An 18,392-nucleotide genomic window follows, 5' to 3' on the forward strand; every position below is an offset into this window, starting at 1 on the left:
TGTTGGTCAACTCAGTCACAACCTCATCAATAAAGACTTCACTTACGCTGACACCACACACACAGATATGCACACACGCACACACATGTGCACACACACATTCACACACACACACACACACACACATACACGTCTGTGGGTTACTTCCACTTCCAGCTATCGTGAGCTAGCTTACAACAGGTCAGTCTTCCTCCCAAGAATAAAAAGAAAAGCCATATTTGAATAATCTGCTTTAAGGCAGCAGAGAGTACCAAGAGAGCCAAGACTTAAGACGTCAAGATCTTGGAGATAAAGAAAACTCACTGAGATGTGCCCAATGCCTGATATCTATGAATTTTTGCCCCTGGGGTATTTGCAAGTTTGCAAATAACACAAGAAGTTGAGCTGAACAGAAAGTGGTGGGTAAGAAGCAGAGAAGCTTAACGGAACTCGTGATGCTTTCAGGTGGCTAAGGAGACAAAAATAGGAATTCAGGCTCACCAAGACACCTAGGCCATAAGAGACCAAGAGTCCAGAAATAGGACAGTACAGAGCGGCAAGCCCAGCTTTCTGCACTGATGTTCTCTTTTAAGCAGTTTCTGATTTATAAGCAGTGTAACTTGTAAAAACCAACAGGATTTGGGCTTTAAAGTGGGATCTCTCAAGGGCTGCGCCGTAGAAATAAAGGCGGATTGGAAATAGACCAGGTCTTACAAAGCTGAAACCTGACTTCCAATGGGCTCAAACTCTGAGTACATTACAGTGATCTGCCCCCACTCCAAGTACATGCCAGAAGGCAAAGAAAGTCCTTTCTGGAGAAGGATCCCACCATGTGAAGCCTCTAACTGAGAATTTCATACGAAATGCTCAGTAGTCAAGCAGAAATTACTAGATGTGCCTGTTAAAAGGATGAACAGAAAAACAGATAATAAAAGCATACCCCCACATATATCCAGACATTACAGTTAACACACATGGACCTTAAAATAATGCAAGGTAGTCCAAAAAATGCAGAATGGAGGCTTTTGCAAGAGATATGGAATCTATGGAAAATAACCAGATAAAATTTCTAAATCTGTGAAATGAATTAATTGAAATTAGAAACTCCATAGGTAAGTCTGACAGCAGAGTGGATACAACTGAACGGAGGGTGAGTAAAATGGAAGAAATATTCTTGCTAAATATGATGAGATATAAGTATGGAAAATACTTAAGAGATAAAGATAGATACGTATGTAATATACAGAAAGCATCTAGCATATGTGGACTGGTGTCTCCAAAGGGGAGGAGACAAAGAAACTATCTGGAAAGCTAATGAGAATCTTCCCAAACGGATGCAAGACTCATTGAGCCACAGATTTGAGAAATTCTGTAAACCTCAAACAAGAAAAATACAGTTAGAAAACCACCCAGAAGCCCATCACAATTAAACTGCAAAAAAGAAAAAAAGAAAAAATATTCAAAAAGATAGCAAAAGTTCTTATCATCTTTAAAGAGGCGACAGTAAGAATGGTAGGGGCCAGAAGAAAATGGAACAACATCTTCGAATCATGAAAGAAAAAAAAAACTGACAAGCTCAAAGCCTCTACCCAGTGAAAATATCTTTCAAAAATAAAGACAAACCAAAACATTTGCAGGCGAATAATACTGATAGAATGCATTACCAGCAGAACTGCATGAAGTGAAGGAGCTTTTGGGGTAGAATGAAAATGATTTCATATTGAAACATATATCTTTGGAATGAATGAAAGACTAAAGAAATGGTAAATATATTAGTATATCTAAATGAATTTTGGCTATTGGAAAATAATAATAGCAATAATAATAAAAACTTACAGGATTTAAAAAATAAGAATTAAGATACATGAAAAAATAACAAAAGATGGATGGGGTAAATGAAATAGTGTCCTAGGTTTCTTCAATTAAAAATTGGGGGTGGGGGGGCGCCTGGGTGGCTCAGTCATTTGAGCATCCGACTTGGTCTCAGGTCATGATCTCAAGATTGGTGGGTTTGAGCCCCATGTCAGGCTCTGTGCTGACAGCTCGGAACCTGAAACCTACTTCAGATTCTGTGTCTCCCCTCTCTCTGCCAGCCCCCCCCCCCCACCATGCTCTGTGTCCTTCTCTCTCTCTTGCTCTCAAAAATAAATAAACATTAAAAAAATTTTTTTTAATTTGGAAAAAGGGTCTAATTTACATTAGACTTTAATAAAGCAAATATGCACATTGTAATTTCTAGGCTAACCACTAAAAACATAATAAAAGAATATGTGACTTCCAGGTAATAGAAGGGAAGTACAATACTTTAAAATAGTTGATAATATGTTGAAAGAGGGAAAAAAGGAATAAATAACAGATATTACAAACAGAAAATTAAAAAAAAATTTTTTTACCATTTATTTATTTTTGAGACAGATAGAGACAGAGCATGAACAGGGGAGGGTCAGAGAGAGGGAGATACAGAATCTGAAACAGGCTCCAGGCTCTGAGCTTTCAGCACAGAGCCCGACGCGGGGCTTGAACCCACGGACCATGAGATCATGACCTGAGCCGAAGTCGGCCACTTAACCGACTGAGCCACCCAGGCGCCCCCAAACAGAAAATTTTAAACAAGGTGGATTTAAACTAAAATTGTCATTAATTACATTCAACGTAAATAGACTAAATGCTCCAAATAAAAGATAAACTGTATCAAAAAGGAAAACCTAAGTAAATGCTACTTAAAAAGAGAGACTCCTTGAAATAAGGACACAAAAGGTTGAAAGTAAAATAATGGTAAAAAAAATAAATAAACTAGACAAAGGCTAACCAAAAGAAATGTGGTAAAACTGTACAAGTAGTAGTCTTTAAAATAAGAAGTGTTATTAGGAATGAAGACGGTACTTCATAATGATAAAGGATAAATACACTAGGAAAGTATAAGTTCTAAATGTGAGGCATCTATTAATATACCTCAGAATATATAATATATAACATAACAGAATTGAAAGGAGAAGCAAACAAGTCTACAATCATACTGGAAGAAGATAACTTATCTCTCAGTAACTAACAGAAGAAGCTGACAAGAAATAGAAATAAAGAATATTTGAAGACTATAGTAGGCAAGCCTCATCTGATGAATTGTTTAAAAAATTGCAGAAAATAAATGATACAGAACGCTCAAATGGAATTACTACTAAAACCTGCCACAGGATGGAACATGGAACAAACATAAAATAATTTCAAATGACTGAAATTACACAGAATATACTTTTTTGAACATAGTGGGATTAAGTTACAAGCAAATATTTTTTTTAAATCCCCATATATTTAAAAATTAAGCAATATTATTTTAAGTAGCCCATGGGTCAAAGAAGAAATCAAAATGGAAGTTAGAAAATATTTTAGCCTAAATGAAAATGAAAATATCACATAATCAAGCATGTATGATAGAACTAAAACTTTTTTTGTGGGAATACATGTAATATACCAATAGTATTATTAGAAAAAATAAGCATGTAATCTATCAAGAAATTTGAAAAACAATTTAAACCAAGGGAAATACATTTAATATCTCCCCCAGAAATTCTGATAAAGAAAAAAAAAAAACAGTCAAAAGTTACCAAGAGCAGGAAAAAGAAAACGAGATACCATTCTAGATTCTACAAACATTTAAAGAATCATTATGAATAACTTTATGCTAATACATTTGAAATTTGGATGAACAACACACACATTCCCCAGAAAACATAACTTACCAAAACTGATACAAAAGGAAACAAAAAAATCTAAATTGTGCAATGTCTATTACAGAAACTAAATCTGCAAATAAAACTCCCCCAACAAAGAAAATTTCAGGCCTGGGCATAAACAGTAATTAGAGGATGAGAGACCAAATTTGAGAAAAAATTCAGTGGAAATCAGCAATAGATAAAGCATAATGTGTCACTACATAATTAATACCAATCCTTCTTAAATTTCCAAAAAACAAAAACAAAAACAAAAAAAAAAAAAACAGAAGAAGAGGGAACACTTCTAAACTCATTTTATGAGGCTAGCATCATCCTGATACCAAAGCCAGATAGACGTCACAAAAAGGAACACTATAGGCCAATATACCTGTAAACAGAGATGCAAAAATCCTCAATAAAATACTAGCAAATAGAATTCAACAGCACATGACAATAATAATACACCACAACCTACTAAGATTTTTCCCTAGGATAAAAGGATGATTCAACATCTGCAAATCAATCAATGTCATATACCACATTTACAGAATGAAAGAACAAAAGAACATGAGCACCTCAAAAGACACAGGGAAAGCATCTAACAAAGTTGAACATTTATTTATGATAAAACTCTCAAAAAAAGAAGTATAAAAGGAATTTACCTAAACACAATAAAGGCCATATGTGAAAAGCCCACAGCTAACATCATAATCAGTGGGGGAAACCAAAAGCTTTCCCTCTAAGATCCACCAGAAAGCAAGGATGCTCACTGTTACCACTTCTATTCAACATAGCACTGGGAGTCCTAGTCAGAGCAATTAAATAAGAAAAATAAATAAAAGACATCCAAAATAGAAAGGAAGAAGTAAAATTATTTCTATTTGTAGATGATATAATCATATATGTAGAAAACCCTACATACTCAACCAAAGAAGAAAGAAAGAAGGAAAGGAAAGGAAAGGAAAGGAAAGGAAAGGAAAGGAAAGGAAAGGAAAGGAAAGGAAAGGAAAGGAAAGGAAAGGAAACTGTTAGAACTAACAAATGAATTCAGTAACGTTGTAGGATACAAAATCAACATGCAAAAATAAGTCATGTTTCTATACACAAAGAACAAACTATCCGAAAAGGAAATTAAGAAAACAGTTCCACTCACAATAGCAACAAAAAAAGTAAAATAAAATAAAGTAGAACTGTCTTCTCAAATAAAACAACTGACAGTATTTTCTGACAATGATAAAATTAAGCTTTCAAATTTCAAATATTAGAATGTTAGAAAACGTGTATCTGCCTCTATAAGCTTGACAGTAGCTAAAATTTTTAATATTGGTGGTGACATGAACATGTTTTTTTCCATATTGTCCAAGGAAATGTGTCAACAATAAGGAGATCTACGTAACTCAAGGAACCAATATTCCAAAAGCATGTTAGACGCATGTTATAAAATCATGTATGAGTTAAAATATCCAAAGTGCAAAATAGATCAATATGTTAAATGGACAAAAAATTCACTGATAAAGGTTTCAACTAACCTTTAAGAAGCTATTACTTGTTGAGTTTTGGTGTAGTATCAAAGAACGTCTATAATTTCCTTTCTGAATTCAAACTGCATATCTACAGGGAGCTAGATTTTCTTCATATATTTCAACCAAAAAAAAAAAAATACAGTACAACTGATTGAGTAAAGAAGCAGATACAGGAATTGAATCCAGCTGTCCTCTTACTAAGCCAGACAGATATTAAAGAGACCTGCAAAAATATAAAGCAATACTCCCCTTTTAATAATTTTTATTTTGAAAAACATATTCATTAAAAGTGCTATTTATTTTTAAATATAATGGATTTATTACTGTTACTTTTAAATGAATTAATAAAATGCATTACTTTTTAAATTTTATCTTAATTTCTAATGTGGTAAACATCAATAGATACAATAGACATAAACAAAGCTTTTTGGATTCCCCAGTCATTTTTAAGAGGGTAAATGGGTCCTAAGAATTATTGTTCTAACACTATGAAAATCAATGAATTACCACTCCATGCAATGACATAGATAAATTGCACATAGTCTGGAGGGAAGTAAGCCAGAGAAAAGCATATATACTATGTCATTTCATTTACGTAAAATTAAAAGCATGAAAAACTAATGTATGATATTAGAGGCTAGGATAATGGTTCCTTGGAGAAAAGAGGGGTCTAGTGACCAGGAAAGAACATGGGGTTTGGGAGTGCTTCTGGGTAATATAATATAATGCTATATTTTCTTCTCTGAGTACTGGTCACATGTTCACTCTGTTAAAATTCTTAAATGTGAAGTGATCTAAACACTTTTTTCTATGTGTGTTACATTTCAATAAAATAAAAAAAGTGTTTATCAGCACAGATTCAAAAATATGAAAACAATATAATTGTAAAACCCCACTTATAGTTTTGAAGTAGTGGGAATAGAATGATTTCTTTCTTTTCTTTGATTTCCTTTTTTTTTTTTTTGCAGAATTTTCTTTCATATGGCTGTTTACACATATTTACACACATTTATAAGTAAAGCAATCATTATGAGCATTGTAAGTGACATAAAATGGTGACAAATTTGACTAATTTTACATCTAAGGCAGAAGCCCAGACCTCTTTCATATACGGTGCTCTGGAGACTTGCAGCAGAAGAGAGCTCTTGGGGAGCACTTGGACACAAAGCAGCTCCTGTCACGTAGCACATGTGCCACACATCTTGCCAAAAAGGGATGGATGGGCCTTGTGTGGGTGACCCCAGGGGCTTAAATGGGACCAGAGCAGGGAGTTTCAGGCAGGCAGACTCTAGCAAGACATGTGACAACATGTCCAGACTTCCATGTTGCTCCGTGTTGCTAAATGAGGGTCTGGAGGTAGAAAGGGAAGTCCAGGGACCTTGGTTCTTGGTCCTTACTACCTACAGTACATGGGCAAACCACTTGATATGTCTTGAGATTTGATTTACCATCTATAAAATGAGGTTAACAGTATCTCTTCTGATTATTCCAAATAGATGTTATGAAGATAGGGTGAGACTGTAGGATGCAAGTACTTTGTAAACTGAAAAGGGTCACCCAAAGAGACTATTTGTATGTAGGTCACAGATAAGATCAGTTAAAAACAGTTGATTTAGATGGTCTCTTCGAACTTCACAATTAGATAAAATTCTGTGTGAGTTAAGTTATAAACCATCTTTACTCTTCAAAAAAATAGCCTCGCTACAATAGCTATAGCCCAGGGGTGTTTGCATCCTTGCTCAGATACTTCATTTCTAATGTCAAATTTACTCTCTATTGTTAAGTTCAGAAAACATTCATTGTCCTTCTCCTATTTTCCAGGCGCTGGAGTACAAAGATGAACCTCATATCTGGTTTTGTGGAATGTGATGGAAGAGACAGATGGTTATGAGCTGCCATGACCAATGTTGAGACAGAGCTATGCACAGGACATGGTAACACAGAACCCAGTAAACACACAGAAAAGGAGACCTCATCACCAATCATGTTCAGGGAAGGTTCTGTGGTTGAGATGTTGCTTTAGCTGTATGTATCTTAAAGGAGAGGTTTTAAATAGAAGTCTGATGTGGTCCATTAGCATTTTAATTGCTCACTCTTACAGCAATTTGAAGGAAAGACTGGAAGTAGGGAGCCCCCTTAGGACACTACTGTCACAGTATAAGTGAGACATTAGATGGAGGAATGAGTAAAGTGGAGAAGTCAAATTCAAGAACTATAAGAAATGTAAAATTGGTAGGAATCAGTCACTGTATGAGAGAGTAAGAATTTCTCCAAAATTTCTGGTTTGCCTAATTGAGTGAATTAAATTAGATAAACTAAGAGAAATTAAGAGAGGATGCCTGGGAGGCTCAATCAGTTAAGCTTCCAATTCCAGGTCAGGTTACTATCTTGTGGTGAGTTCGAGCTCCACATCGGGCTCTCTGCTGTCAGTGCAGAGCCGTCTTTGGATCCTTTGTCGCCTTCTCTCTCAGCCTCTCTCTCTCTCTCAAAAATAAATATACATTTAAAAAAGAGAGAGAGAGATCACAAGAACAAGAGAAAGCAAGTTTAAATGATGTGATGTGTAACACGCTGAATTCAAGTGTCAGAGGTATGGCTGCACATCCCTAGAATAAAGCTCAGATGAGACATCCCAGGTTGATGAATTTGTGAGTCATGACCAACCAGATGATAGGAAAACCCTGAGAGATGATAAGATCCCTCCTAGAGAGTAGGTACAGAGAGGAGACTGGGGAGACAAGGTACAAAAGCTGGAAAACACTAGCAAAGTTCGGGCCAGCAGGAGAAAGGTTAGAGAGGTTTAAGGAAAACCATAAAGAGAGGCCATGGAAGCCAAGGCCATGTGACCACAGTGAATGCACCAGAGAAGTCCTGTAAGATGAGGCCTGAAAACATCCATTGGATTTGTCTGCAGGAACTGGTCATTGGCAACTTCTGAGAGTTGTTTCAGAGGGATGATTAGATAGCAATAAGTCAACTAGAAATAGGATAAGGAAGTGGAGACCATGAGTATAGGCAACTCATTCAAGAAACTTGACTCTGAAGAAGAGAAAAAGAGGTGGGAGCAAGGTCATAGGATAAAAGAGGAAGAACAGAACTCAAGTGTATTACCTTGCTGAGGGGAGCTTGGCAGTGAATGGGAGACAGTTGAAAAGCAAAGGAAAAGGTCCCTGATGGTGCAGGTTCTGCCAGATAAACGAGAAAAGATGAGATCGGCAGCCCAAGTAGAGGTTGACCTGAGCACCGGGGGAGGGAGAGGCTCTTCGTGCTTGGAGGTGAAAGGAAGGACCTAGCACTTTACAGAGGACAAAGAAGTTTCCATGTGCATTATCACATTTAATATTTAGTCTCCTGACAAATCTGTATGATGATAAGTGGGATAAGCGAGGGTGAATGACTCCAACAAAACACTCCAAGGAAGTGGAAGCCCCGGAAGATGAGCTCTTGGAGGCCGCCATCACGTGTGTCTCCCCCACGCGCATTTCCACCCCATGCGTCTCCATAGTGCTAGGCAAACACTCCTCTCCAGTTGGGCTTTGAGAACTTTCATGCTCTAGAAAGTTGTCACACTTGGTATGTAGAGACAGGAGGTGGGCGATTTGGGTCGGTTCAAGGGCAGAGGCCCATCTGCCTGGGCAGCAGTGAATGTGGCACATGGATCAGGGACAAATTCAGAGCAGAGCTCTGCATCGTTTATTGGAACTAAATAGCCTTTGCTTAGCAACTGCCTGTGTGTTAAAGAGTTTGAGAACCTCTGAAGTAGAACAAAGGGCCTCAGAAGGCTGTTTGGAGGTTTGAGAGGGTCCAGATCTGGTTTAGAGCCCGTGCCCTGCTGTCCCAGTGCCTCCTTAGGGAAGGGCTTGGCTACAGCCCTTGGACTGGGGAATGGGGCATATCCCACTGTGGGCTCACCTGTAAGTGAGCTGACCGCGGCTTGGTAGGGCCCACCTTTGCCAGGGCACCCCTGGGGCTGGCCAGATGCTGGTGACCCTCTTGCCCACACGGCCCCACAGGAAGTGCCTGCTGTCCTCTGATGATGGTCGTTACACTTGTTTGTTTAAAGCATCATTAGCCCTGTAATCACAGCTGTGTGGCCCTGCAAACACAAGGAAGGCCAGCATCTGAAGACAGCCCCTCAGACTCTGCTCAGGAACTTGGGGCCAAGATTACAGCTAGAGCTCCTGGCCTCTCCAGCCAAGCACCACACGTGCTGGGTCCAGGACTAAACTCTTCACCTGGACTGTTACCTACTGTGTGCTGACACTTTGTACCTCTCTTTTGAATCCTCACCATTTTCTCTGCTTGTAATTTCTTGCAAAGAAACCCTAAGATATATACACAAACATTCACTGACAACATTTTCCACCATCCCAGGTATAGTAGCACAAAATGAAACAACGTAAATATCAACACATGGGAGGCTGGCTCTTCCTTACGAGACAGTATTATGCAGTCATACAAATCATGCTCTCCCAAAAGGCCACCACTAGCCCACATAGCACCTTTGTGTCCCTTTTTGGGCAGATACTGTCCTGGACCTGGATGGATGACTTGAATAATGGAAAAAAGGCTGGATTTCAGCTTCCTGTTGCCACTCTGGCCAGATGCCTTTGCGTGCAACCTATACAACTGTTCACTGCAGCCCTGGTGGCAAAAAAGATTTAATGGTATGGAACCAGGTTTTCGATATATTGATTTTTAAAAGGAGGTTGAACAGCCATATGTTAACAATAATAAGAGTTAAATCTGTATAGATTTGCATAGAAAAGAAAACCTGAAGATAAAAACAGTATGGTGGCCAATAATGCTGTTGGCCAAATAGTGTCAGTTCTCTCCTCCTATAGGGACGTGGCATGATCGCCCTTCCTGCTACCTTTTAGCTAGGTGGGGCTGGGGAGAAGTGTGCAGAAGCTTAAAAGACTCATGAGATATTTGCTAAGTTCTTTTTTAATTGCCATGGTAACACTCAATGTTCTAGATGATGGCTGCTCCACGAGCTAATGTCTCTGAGGGAGGACAAGGCACGGTAGACTCCTGGCCAACTCACAAGGCACTTGTAACACAAGTGAGAAATAAGCCTTCGCTATTTTAGGACAATTCAGTTCGAGGATGTTTGTTACCGCAACATAACCGAACTTATCCTGAATAATACACACTCCAAGAATGTTAGAATGATTACAGTAAGGATGCACTAAAATACATGTAAGGCATGTGGATTCATGTTTGTGATCAATGGACAAGAGATCAAGAGACCTACGGTGAAAACAAGTGTGAGGTCAATTAAATACTCTCAGCAAAGAGCTGGAGCGATCAAACGCAAGATAAATAACAGGCTTAGAGGATGATAGCCCAAATTATAAAATAAATATGGATGAGACCCTACGGATATAAAAAAAAAGATTGAATAAATAAATAACGGGGCAGAAGAGAAAAATCTTCCTTACGGAAGAATTTCAGATAATATATGTAGATGATTTCCTCACCAGGAGCCCACTCTGAAGGGTGGGCTGGTCTTTTTTTTTTTTTAATTTTTTTTTTAACGTTTATTTATTTTTGAGACAGAGAGAGACAGAGCATAAACGGGGGAGGGTCAGAGAGAGGGAGACACAGAATCTGAAGCAGGCTCCAGGCTCTGAGCTGTCAGCACAGAGCCTGACGCGGGGCTCGAACTCACAGACCGCGAGATCATGACCTGAGCCGAAGTCGGCCGCTTAACCGACTGAGCCACCCAGGCGCCCCAAGGGTGGGCTGGTCTTAAGGACTTGCTTCCAAAAAACCAAGTATGGGAAGGGGAATGAGAGGAAGTCTGCAGTGGAGAAATCTGGGAGACAGCACCAGGACCATGTGATGATTTACACGGGTGTCACACACCCCTGACCTGATGCAATGTGGTGAAAGCTCATTCTCCTTTGTGATCTTCATTCCAAAGCTTCACAGCCCCAAGCGAGTTATGATAAATATTAGACAAAGCAAAATAGAGGCATACTCCCCAAAACATCTGACCAGTACTCTTCAAAACTGTCAAGGTCATGGAAAATAAGGAAAAGTCTGAGAAATTGTCACAGATCAGGGGAACCCAAGGAGACACGATAACTAACTGTGATGCGGTGCCCCTCACTGGATCCCGGATCAGTGGGAAAACTGGTGAAAGCAAAATGAGGTCTGGAGTTTAGTTACTGTAATGTACCAACGTCAGTTTCTTTGCTGTGACAAATGTACCACAGCAATCTTACATGTTATCAACAGGGGAAGCTGGGGGAGGCACACATGGCAGTATTGAATATGAAGATGGAAAGTATATGAAAGGTATACCTAGACATAAGTGTATTAGAAAATACACTGAAATTCTCACAGCTTCCCACCCAAACCCCATTATGAAACTGCGACGGAAGGTAAGAGTCACTGCTCTCCCAGCTGGGCACGGCTCCACAATGCCCTTGGGTATAAACAATTCATTGTGCTGAGTGTAATTCTCATGTTCAAACACAAATGGTTTTTTGGCAAATCTCGGTCCCCCTAATTGCACGAGCCAACCACTTCATCAGACACTTAACAAAGAAATTAATTCCCCAAATGGTGGGAAAGCTGCGCGGTGGATATGCAGACGTATGGTGCCGAATTCACAGAGTCAAAATGGTATTGTTCTCAATGAACAATGTGAAGGAACTGTGAAAGTACTGTTGACAGCTTGCTTTTCGTTTCATGGATATATTTTAAAACTTAATCTATATAACATGACTCCACTGTAGGCAACCTTCTTTACAAATCTTTTAGGTTACAAGTATTCACTAATAATTCCATAAAAAAAAAACAATAACCGTTCGATGTGGGTGTCAGATCTAGAGTCCTTTCACCCCTGGTTTCTCTGGCCAAAGAAAAATGAGACAGGTTCAAGTCAAACTCAGGTGAGCTCCCATCCATGGAGGCAGGAGTGAAACCAGATGTGGAAGAGACTGCCCCACCCCCCAACCACGGATCTCACGTTCTCATTGGTCACTATCATCGTCACTCACTGGTCACCTTTTCTCCATTGGTGGGGGCTGAGAGGAAGAGAGATTTGATTAACAGTGTAATGTCACCGGGTGTCAATGAGCGACAGAAGAAACCATGCTCTGTGCACGCACTTTGTAGGTACCATGAAACCATCATTACTACTCTTCTCTTTCCTGGAAACCTCCTCAGGACTCCCACGATAGAGTAGAAAACTGTGAGAGCAGTATTCTGAATTATTGTGGCTGGGTTTCCCACTAGCACCCTCCCCCCATTAGAATAAGCTCCTTGGGGACACTGCCCATCTCTGTCCCCAAGGGCCAGGTAAACAGAGACAACAATAAAAGTTTGAGAGATTGACATGAAACTCACAGACCCTTGTCACTCCTCCGGGCCATATTTTCTGCAGCTGTTTATTCCCTGTGTGGAGTGAAGCACTCCATGTGGTCAGGATTAAGGAGATCCATCAGGGCCAGAGGCAACACTTTCAGGTCTGGCCTTCATACCCCCTGCACTTTAAACCCATCTGAGGGGCGCCTGAGTGGCTCAGTCGGTTAAGCGTTCGACTTCGGCTCAGGTCATAATCTCACAGTTTGTGAGTTCGAGCCCCACATCAAGCTCTGGGCTGACAGCCCGGAGCCTGCTTCAGATTCTGTGTCTTCCTCTGTCTGCCCCTCTGCTGCTTGCACTCTGTCTCTCGCGTTGTCTCAAAAATAAATGAACATTAAAAAAAATTTTTTTAAACCCATCTGAAAATCAGGATTTTCCTGACTGTAAAACATTCAATAAAGTTCTTCTGTTTATGCCTTCTCTGTAAAAGGCTGACGCATCTACCTTTAAATAGAAGTCCTTGGTGGAGACCTGGTTTGGGTTACGTGACAGAAGCAATTAAATGCTTTCCTTGTGTGTTCATTCATAAGCCACGTATAATATCTATACATGTGCACACAAAATGTCAGCAGCCCATCGTGAAGGAGGGGCGTGTGCCCAGCGAGCCAGGTGCAGTCATGGTCGAGGGGTCTTTGCGGGATATCTATTTGGACAACTCGGGCCAGGAAACGCTCTTTTCTCCAAGTGCCCAGATAATTGCACTTTTCTCTGCTATGGAGACATAGCCCCTGGATTCTTAATAAATGTCAAGCAATACGAGAGTAATAATCATATTTCCAGCAATAATGACAAACAACTGGTGCTCAGAGTGGCTGAGGAGGGACCAGATCACCACAGCGCAATTCATCTCTTGTTAAATTCACTCACATATTAATTTCTAAGATGAACGGTGGTTTCTAATTTGTCTTTTTTGAACTGTGATGTTTTTATTAAATTCAATCGTCATGAGTGCATGGAGAATGACTACTCAAAACAACAACAACAACAACACTCCAGTGCAGCAAAGGACAAAGGCTTTGGGATTGCGGGTAACGAGTCTTCTCGACGAAGCCACCCTCCCTCCTCTTTGCCTCCTCCTTGGGCGTCAGGGCCTCCATGAGGCTCCGACAGATGGGAAGTGTGAGAAAAGAGATATCTGTTGGTGAAGCCGCCAGTCTGTGATGCTTTGTTATGGCAGGGTTTTCACTCCAGATAATGCCCAGTGCTGAAACTGCCATGTCAAAGAGGGAAAACAAAAGGAGACTGGAGCTTGTAGGGAGGATTCCTTCTTTAGGCTTTGAGAAGAGAGACAAGGCCACCTTGGCCGGGACTGTCCTGCCACTGCCTGCCTCCAGAGCAGAACTCTTGACCTGCGTACTCAGGACGGCCCTGACTGCAATCTGGGTCCACAAGAGGAGTTACCTGAGGGTGGCCCTGACTGTATCCCTGTCCTCCTTGGTGCTGAACACACTTGCTCACCTCGGCTCTCTTGGGAGGTCACCCCAGGGCTTGCCAGTAGGCACCCACTGTTGGGCTGTTTGTCGCTCACAGGTAATGCAATCAACACCAACACACCTGCCTCCTCCCTTAGGCTGGGCCCTCACAGATGCGCCACTGTTGAGTGAAAAATAGATAGCTGTGGCTGTGCAGGGTCACGGCCAGGCTGGAGAGGGCGTGGCAGGCTTTCACAAGGGGCGGGAGAGGGTGTGGCAGGCTTTCACAAGGGGCGGGGGATTTAAAGTCCAGGAGAAGCAGTTGGTCCTCTGGTAGGGGGAGGCTCATTCAGGCCAGACAGACCCACATTTGCCCCAGGGTACAGATGGGAGAAGACAGGGTGCACTGTAACCAAATACGGGTCTGCCCTGCAGACTGCACAGGACTGGGGCGAGGGAGGGGTTTAGAAAAGCAGCGAGGTCAGGTTTCTCGCCGCGGGATTGTGGGTCTGTGTCCTATTCCGGATGGCGCGGCAATAAATGCTGGGTTTTGATCAGGGACGTGACATGGTCAGACCACATCCTTAAAAATTCCCAGTAGGGGTGGCAAGGAGATGCTGGGCAGGGCCATCTGCTTTGGTCTCCCTAGGTCCCTGTTCGCAAGCTCTTCCACCTCCGGGCAAAAGTGTAATTGATGGGTGGGGGATAAACGTATGAACTATGTTGTCTCTTGTTCCACAATGGCAGCCAGAAAGCTAGAGCACAGTATAGATGCTTGGCTGTTACTCTTTACAGACTGCATGTTAATGATCTTAATTCCCCGGGAATTGGCTTTCTTCTTCTATTATTATTTTTTCTGATCTCATTTCTGTGTTTTAGCATATGCATCCTTATCTGAAGGTAACATAAATCCTCTGGGGAGTGAATCAGAATATAAATAAATACATGAAATTAAGTTAAGATAAACTGGATATGATATTCCAGTAATACCAGACTAGCAGCTAACCCACAAAGCAGATAGATGGTCACAACTGTCCCTCTGCACCTGAAGGGGCCCCTTCCTCACTACCAATCTTCCCTCACATCCTTCCTCCCCTTCCTCTTCCTCCAAGTCTCAGCTCAAACACCTCCAAGAAGCTCATGTGAGGCCCTGTCTCATCTGGGCACTTCTTGGGCCTTAACCTCCTGTTACACTGTAATTATTTCACCCTCCTAAGAAGGTGGGCTCCCTGGTCAGGGACCCTGTCTGTACTGGCCTTAACTCAAGGGCCTGGGATACGATAGGACATCAATGAATGTGCATGGGATTTTGGAGGGAATGTCTGCAGAAGAAATGGGTGCTTAAAGATGAGAGAGAGAGAGGGAGAGAGAGAAATAGAGATGGATACAGATATAGTCAAGGATGCAGACATATTTTCTGATCCCCCAGAGAAGCTAGTATGGCACTCGACAGCTGGTTCCTGCCACCCTCCTCCTGGATCACTCTCCCGTTTGAGCTCCATGCCCCATTTATATGGATCTGTTCTCAAATACACCAACTCATTCCCACCATCCCACTAGCTGGGCCCATTTCGGGAATCGACATTCCCCAGGTGTCGGATGGCTACTCTTTCCTCTCAACTGAATTATCACATCCAACCCACAGTGATCACGAGCCAGTCTCTAAGACACCATCTATTTCCTCCAGATCGTGTCACACTATCGAATATTTTCTCATTTATTCCCTTTTGCTCACAGTCCGTTTCCCAAACTGTTAGCGGACACCTCATCTCTTGCCCCAGCCCATACAGCAGCTCTTGGACACAGAGGTCCGAGGGTGAGGGACCATTTGCAAGAACCGATGCGACACAGACCCATTCAACTGCACTTTTGATTTACTCAATGACCTCAGCTAATTCTTCAACACCCCTAATTATACCAGTAGACCCACCAGCACCCGAGGACCCCTGAGCCTTTCTCCCAGGCCACCAGGACTGGACGGCCATGGTTCCTTCTGCTGTCTCCACTCTCCCCCCGCTCTTCCAGGCCACGGAGTCGAGTCTTCACCAACCCCCATCGACAACAGCAAAGGGAAGGAAATTTCACAACTTCCTGTTCTGAGACTTGGAAACACTTTTTTAATTAACCAAAATGGTTTCTCATAATAGATGGGTCCCAGGGCGAGAACGCGGCTGTAACTCACGTGGCAGGCGCCTGGCGGCCGAGCTGGGAGTGGGGCCTAGCGGGTTGTGAATGGCAACAGCGCCTCGGGAGGGCCCCGCGCTCACTCTCCACCCCATCACCATCTGCCGTTTTATCATTTACATAGTTTGGGACACTTCTGTCTTAGGAACTCAAAAGCGTTCTTACATTGATGAATATACTTGTTTTAAAAATCCAAATCTGGACAAGGAAACAAAAAGGTGTTTCTCCCAACCTTATGTCATAATTTTTCAAAATTGAAAGCATTTTGTAGGACGATGATACCTTCCCCCAACCACAACATTGGTTTTGGGGACGCAGGTATGTCGCACATTAGAAAATCTGAACCTCAAAATAAATTCCTGGGTATAATTCGCCTTTAAAGTAAAGGACTGTATTCAGTTTTCAAAAGGATTCAACCCAGGATTCCTTTAAATTGCCAGGTCCCTAAGTTGATTTCAAATCTGTTTCAATTCATAAAATCTTCACCTGTATACATTTTTTTCAGAAACTCATCTACTGTAATTCTTCTTAGATGCCATCTAAGGAGAGAGATCAATAAATGACAAAAGGATTCTTTAAATATAGAGATCACGCGCCATTCATCCCCATATTTTTAGAGAGGAACACTCTGTCTATTCAATAAATTCCTATGCTGTTGAATTGCATAGGATGAAGTATTTGTGTACATTAAAATATCGTGGATTGAGCTGCAGACTTGAGCCTCAAGTTACTTTGAAACATTCCTCAACGACACCCACTATATATGGTGCACAAACACAGCCTGATTTTGTAATAAAAATACTACAGAGATGAAAGAAAGAAAACCAGAAAAACTAGCAAAAGGAGGTGAAAGGTCTAGTAAACTTTTTCAGACTAGATGTTTCTGTTTGGATAGATGTCTCTGGAGAAGGAACCGAGTATTTGTCCCTAAAGACTTTTCAAACATAATTTAGATTCAATGCGCCTTTCAACAGGCAGTGGTCAGGACCTTATGTTGAGAATATTCCATTGATTTGTGGAACTTGCATAACCTCAGTGCCTGCTCTCTTGGAGAGGGTTCAAGCTAAATCATCTAGCTGCCAAGAGCAGAGAAACTTTAGCCCCATTTCCTGTGAAGCTGAATGACCAGAAAAGCGCTCAGAGGTGGTTTTGGGCTGCTCTCAGGTGGGAGAGCCCTTGGCATCATGGCACATTTGTGGGGCATCATGACACTGCCATCCCTTCGTGCCAGTCACAGAGGAGGAAATGTGTGATTAGCAGGAGGCAGGGCCACAAACCAGCCGTGGGATGAAGTGAGTTGCTGTTGGTATTGATTATTCATTTATTGTATGGACTTTGTATTCTTAGGAAGTCACGATATAGCAGACCGCACTTAAGGGGCGCCTGGGTGACTCAGTCGGTTAAGCATCTGACTTCAGCTCAGGTCATGATCTCACGATTCATGGATTTGAGCCCTGCATCGGGCTCTGTGCTGACAGCCTGGAGCCTGCTTCGGATTCTGTGTCTCCCCCTTTCTCTGCCTGCCCCCCTCTCAAAAAGAAACATTAAAATTTTTTTCTAAAAGATAAGTTTTAAGAAAAAACGGTTGAGAGGAAAGTTCTGGTAGAGACAATTCTGTTTGCTGAGGTAGGTGCTTGCTGCCTGTTAGGAGAAGGTCAACATCATCTGATTTTAGTAGTGGGATCCCTCGATCGGGCCAAGGTCTCTGCCAGCCTAGCCACTATCCTTTACATGGATTGGAAAAAGGAGCCCCCCTCCGGACTGACAAGTGAGAACAAAAATGCAGACCACATCACAACACACAGCTTGCCACCAGAGCTGGGACAGATGTCAGGGCCCATCCCCAAACTGCCTATCTCTATGTAGATCCTGTGTGGGTTTCCTCTAGCGTGATGCCACTGCTCGTCACAGTCCAGCTGGCCTCATGTCCCTCACCAGTCCCTGTACCATGATGCTGTCCCCCCACCTGCCCCAAGACACCAGCCTCTCTCTGCTTAGACTATGGGCATGTCTGCATCCACAGTTATGACGGTGATTCAGCAGACTCTACTCATGGCCAAACCCTGAGGTCGATCCTTTCAAGAGAACAAGGGACAGTCTCTCTTAGGCCACCGTATTCTCTCTGCATTTATCTGAAATCTTGTTCGCACAAAACTGAGGGGTCTGGATCCAGCACCACCTAAATCCATCCCTGGAAAAACCAT

The 18,392-nt window shown here is 41.8% G+C and overlaps 1 protein-coding gene across 8 annotated transcripts in view; it reads right to left on the reverse strand.

The window, feature by feature from the left end:
* Positions 1–18,392, reverse strand: part of WDFY4 (WDFY family member 4) — a 295,461-nt gene that overhangs the window by 115,095 nt on the left and 161,974 nt on the right. The window lies entirely within an intron of this gene.

The sequence above is a fragment of the Lynx canadensis genome, chromosome D2 (assembly GCF_007474595.2).
Source record: "Lynx canadensis isolate LIC74 chromosome D2, mLynCan4.pri.v2, whole genome shotgun sequence".
Taxonomy (NCBI): domain Eukaryota; kingdom Metazoa; phylum Chordata; class Mammalia; order Carnivora; family Felidae; genus Lynx; species Lynx canadensis.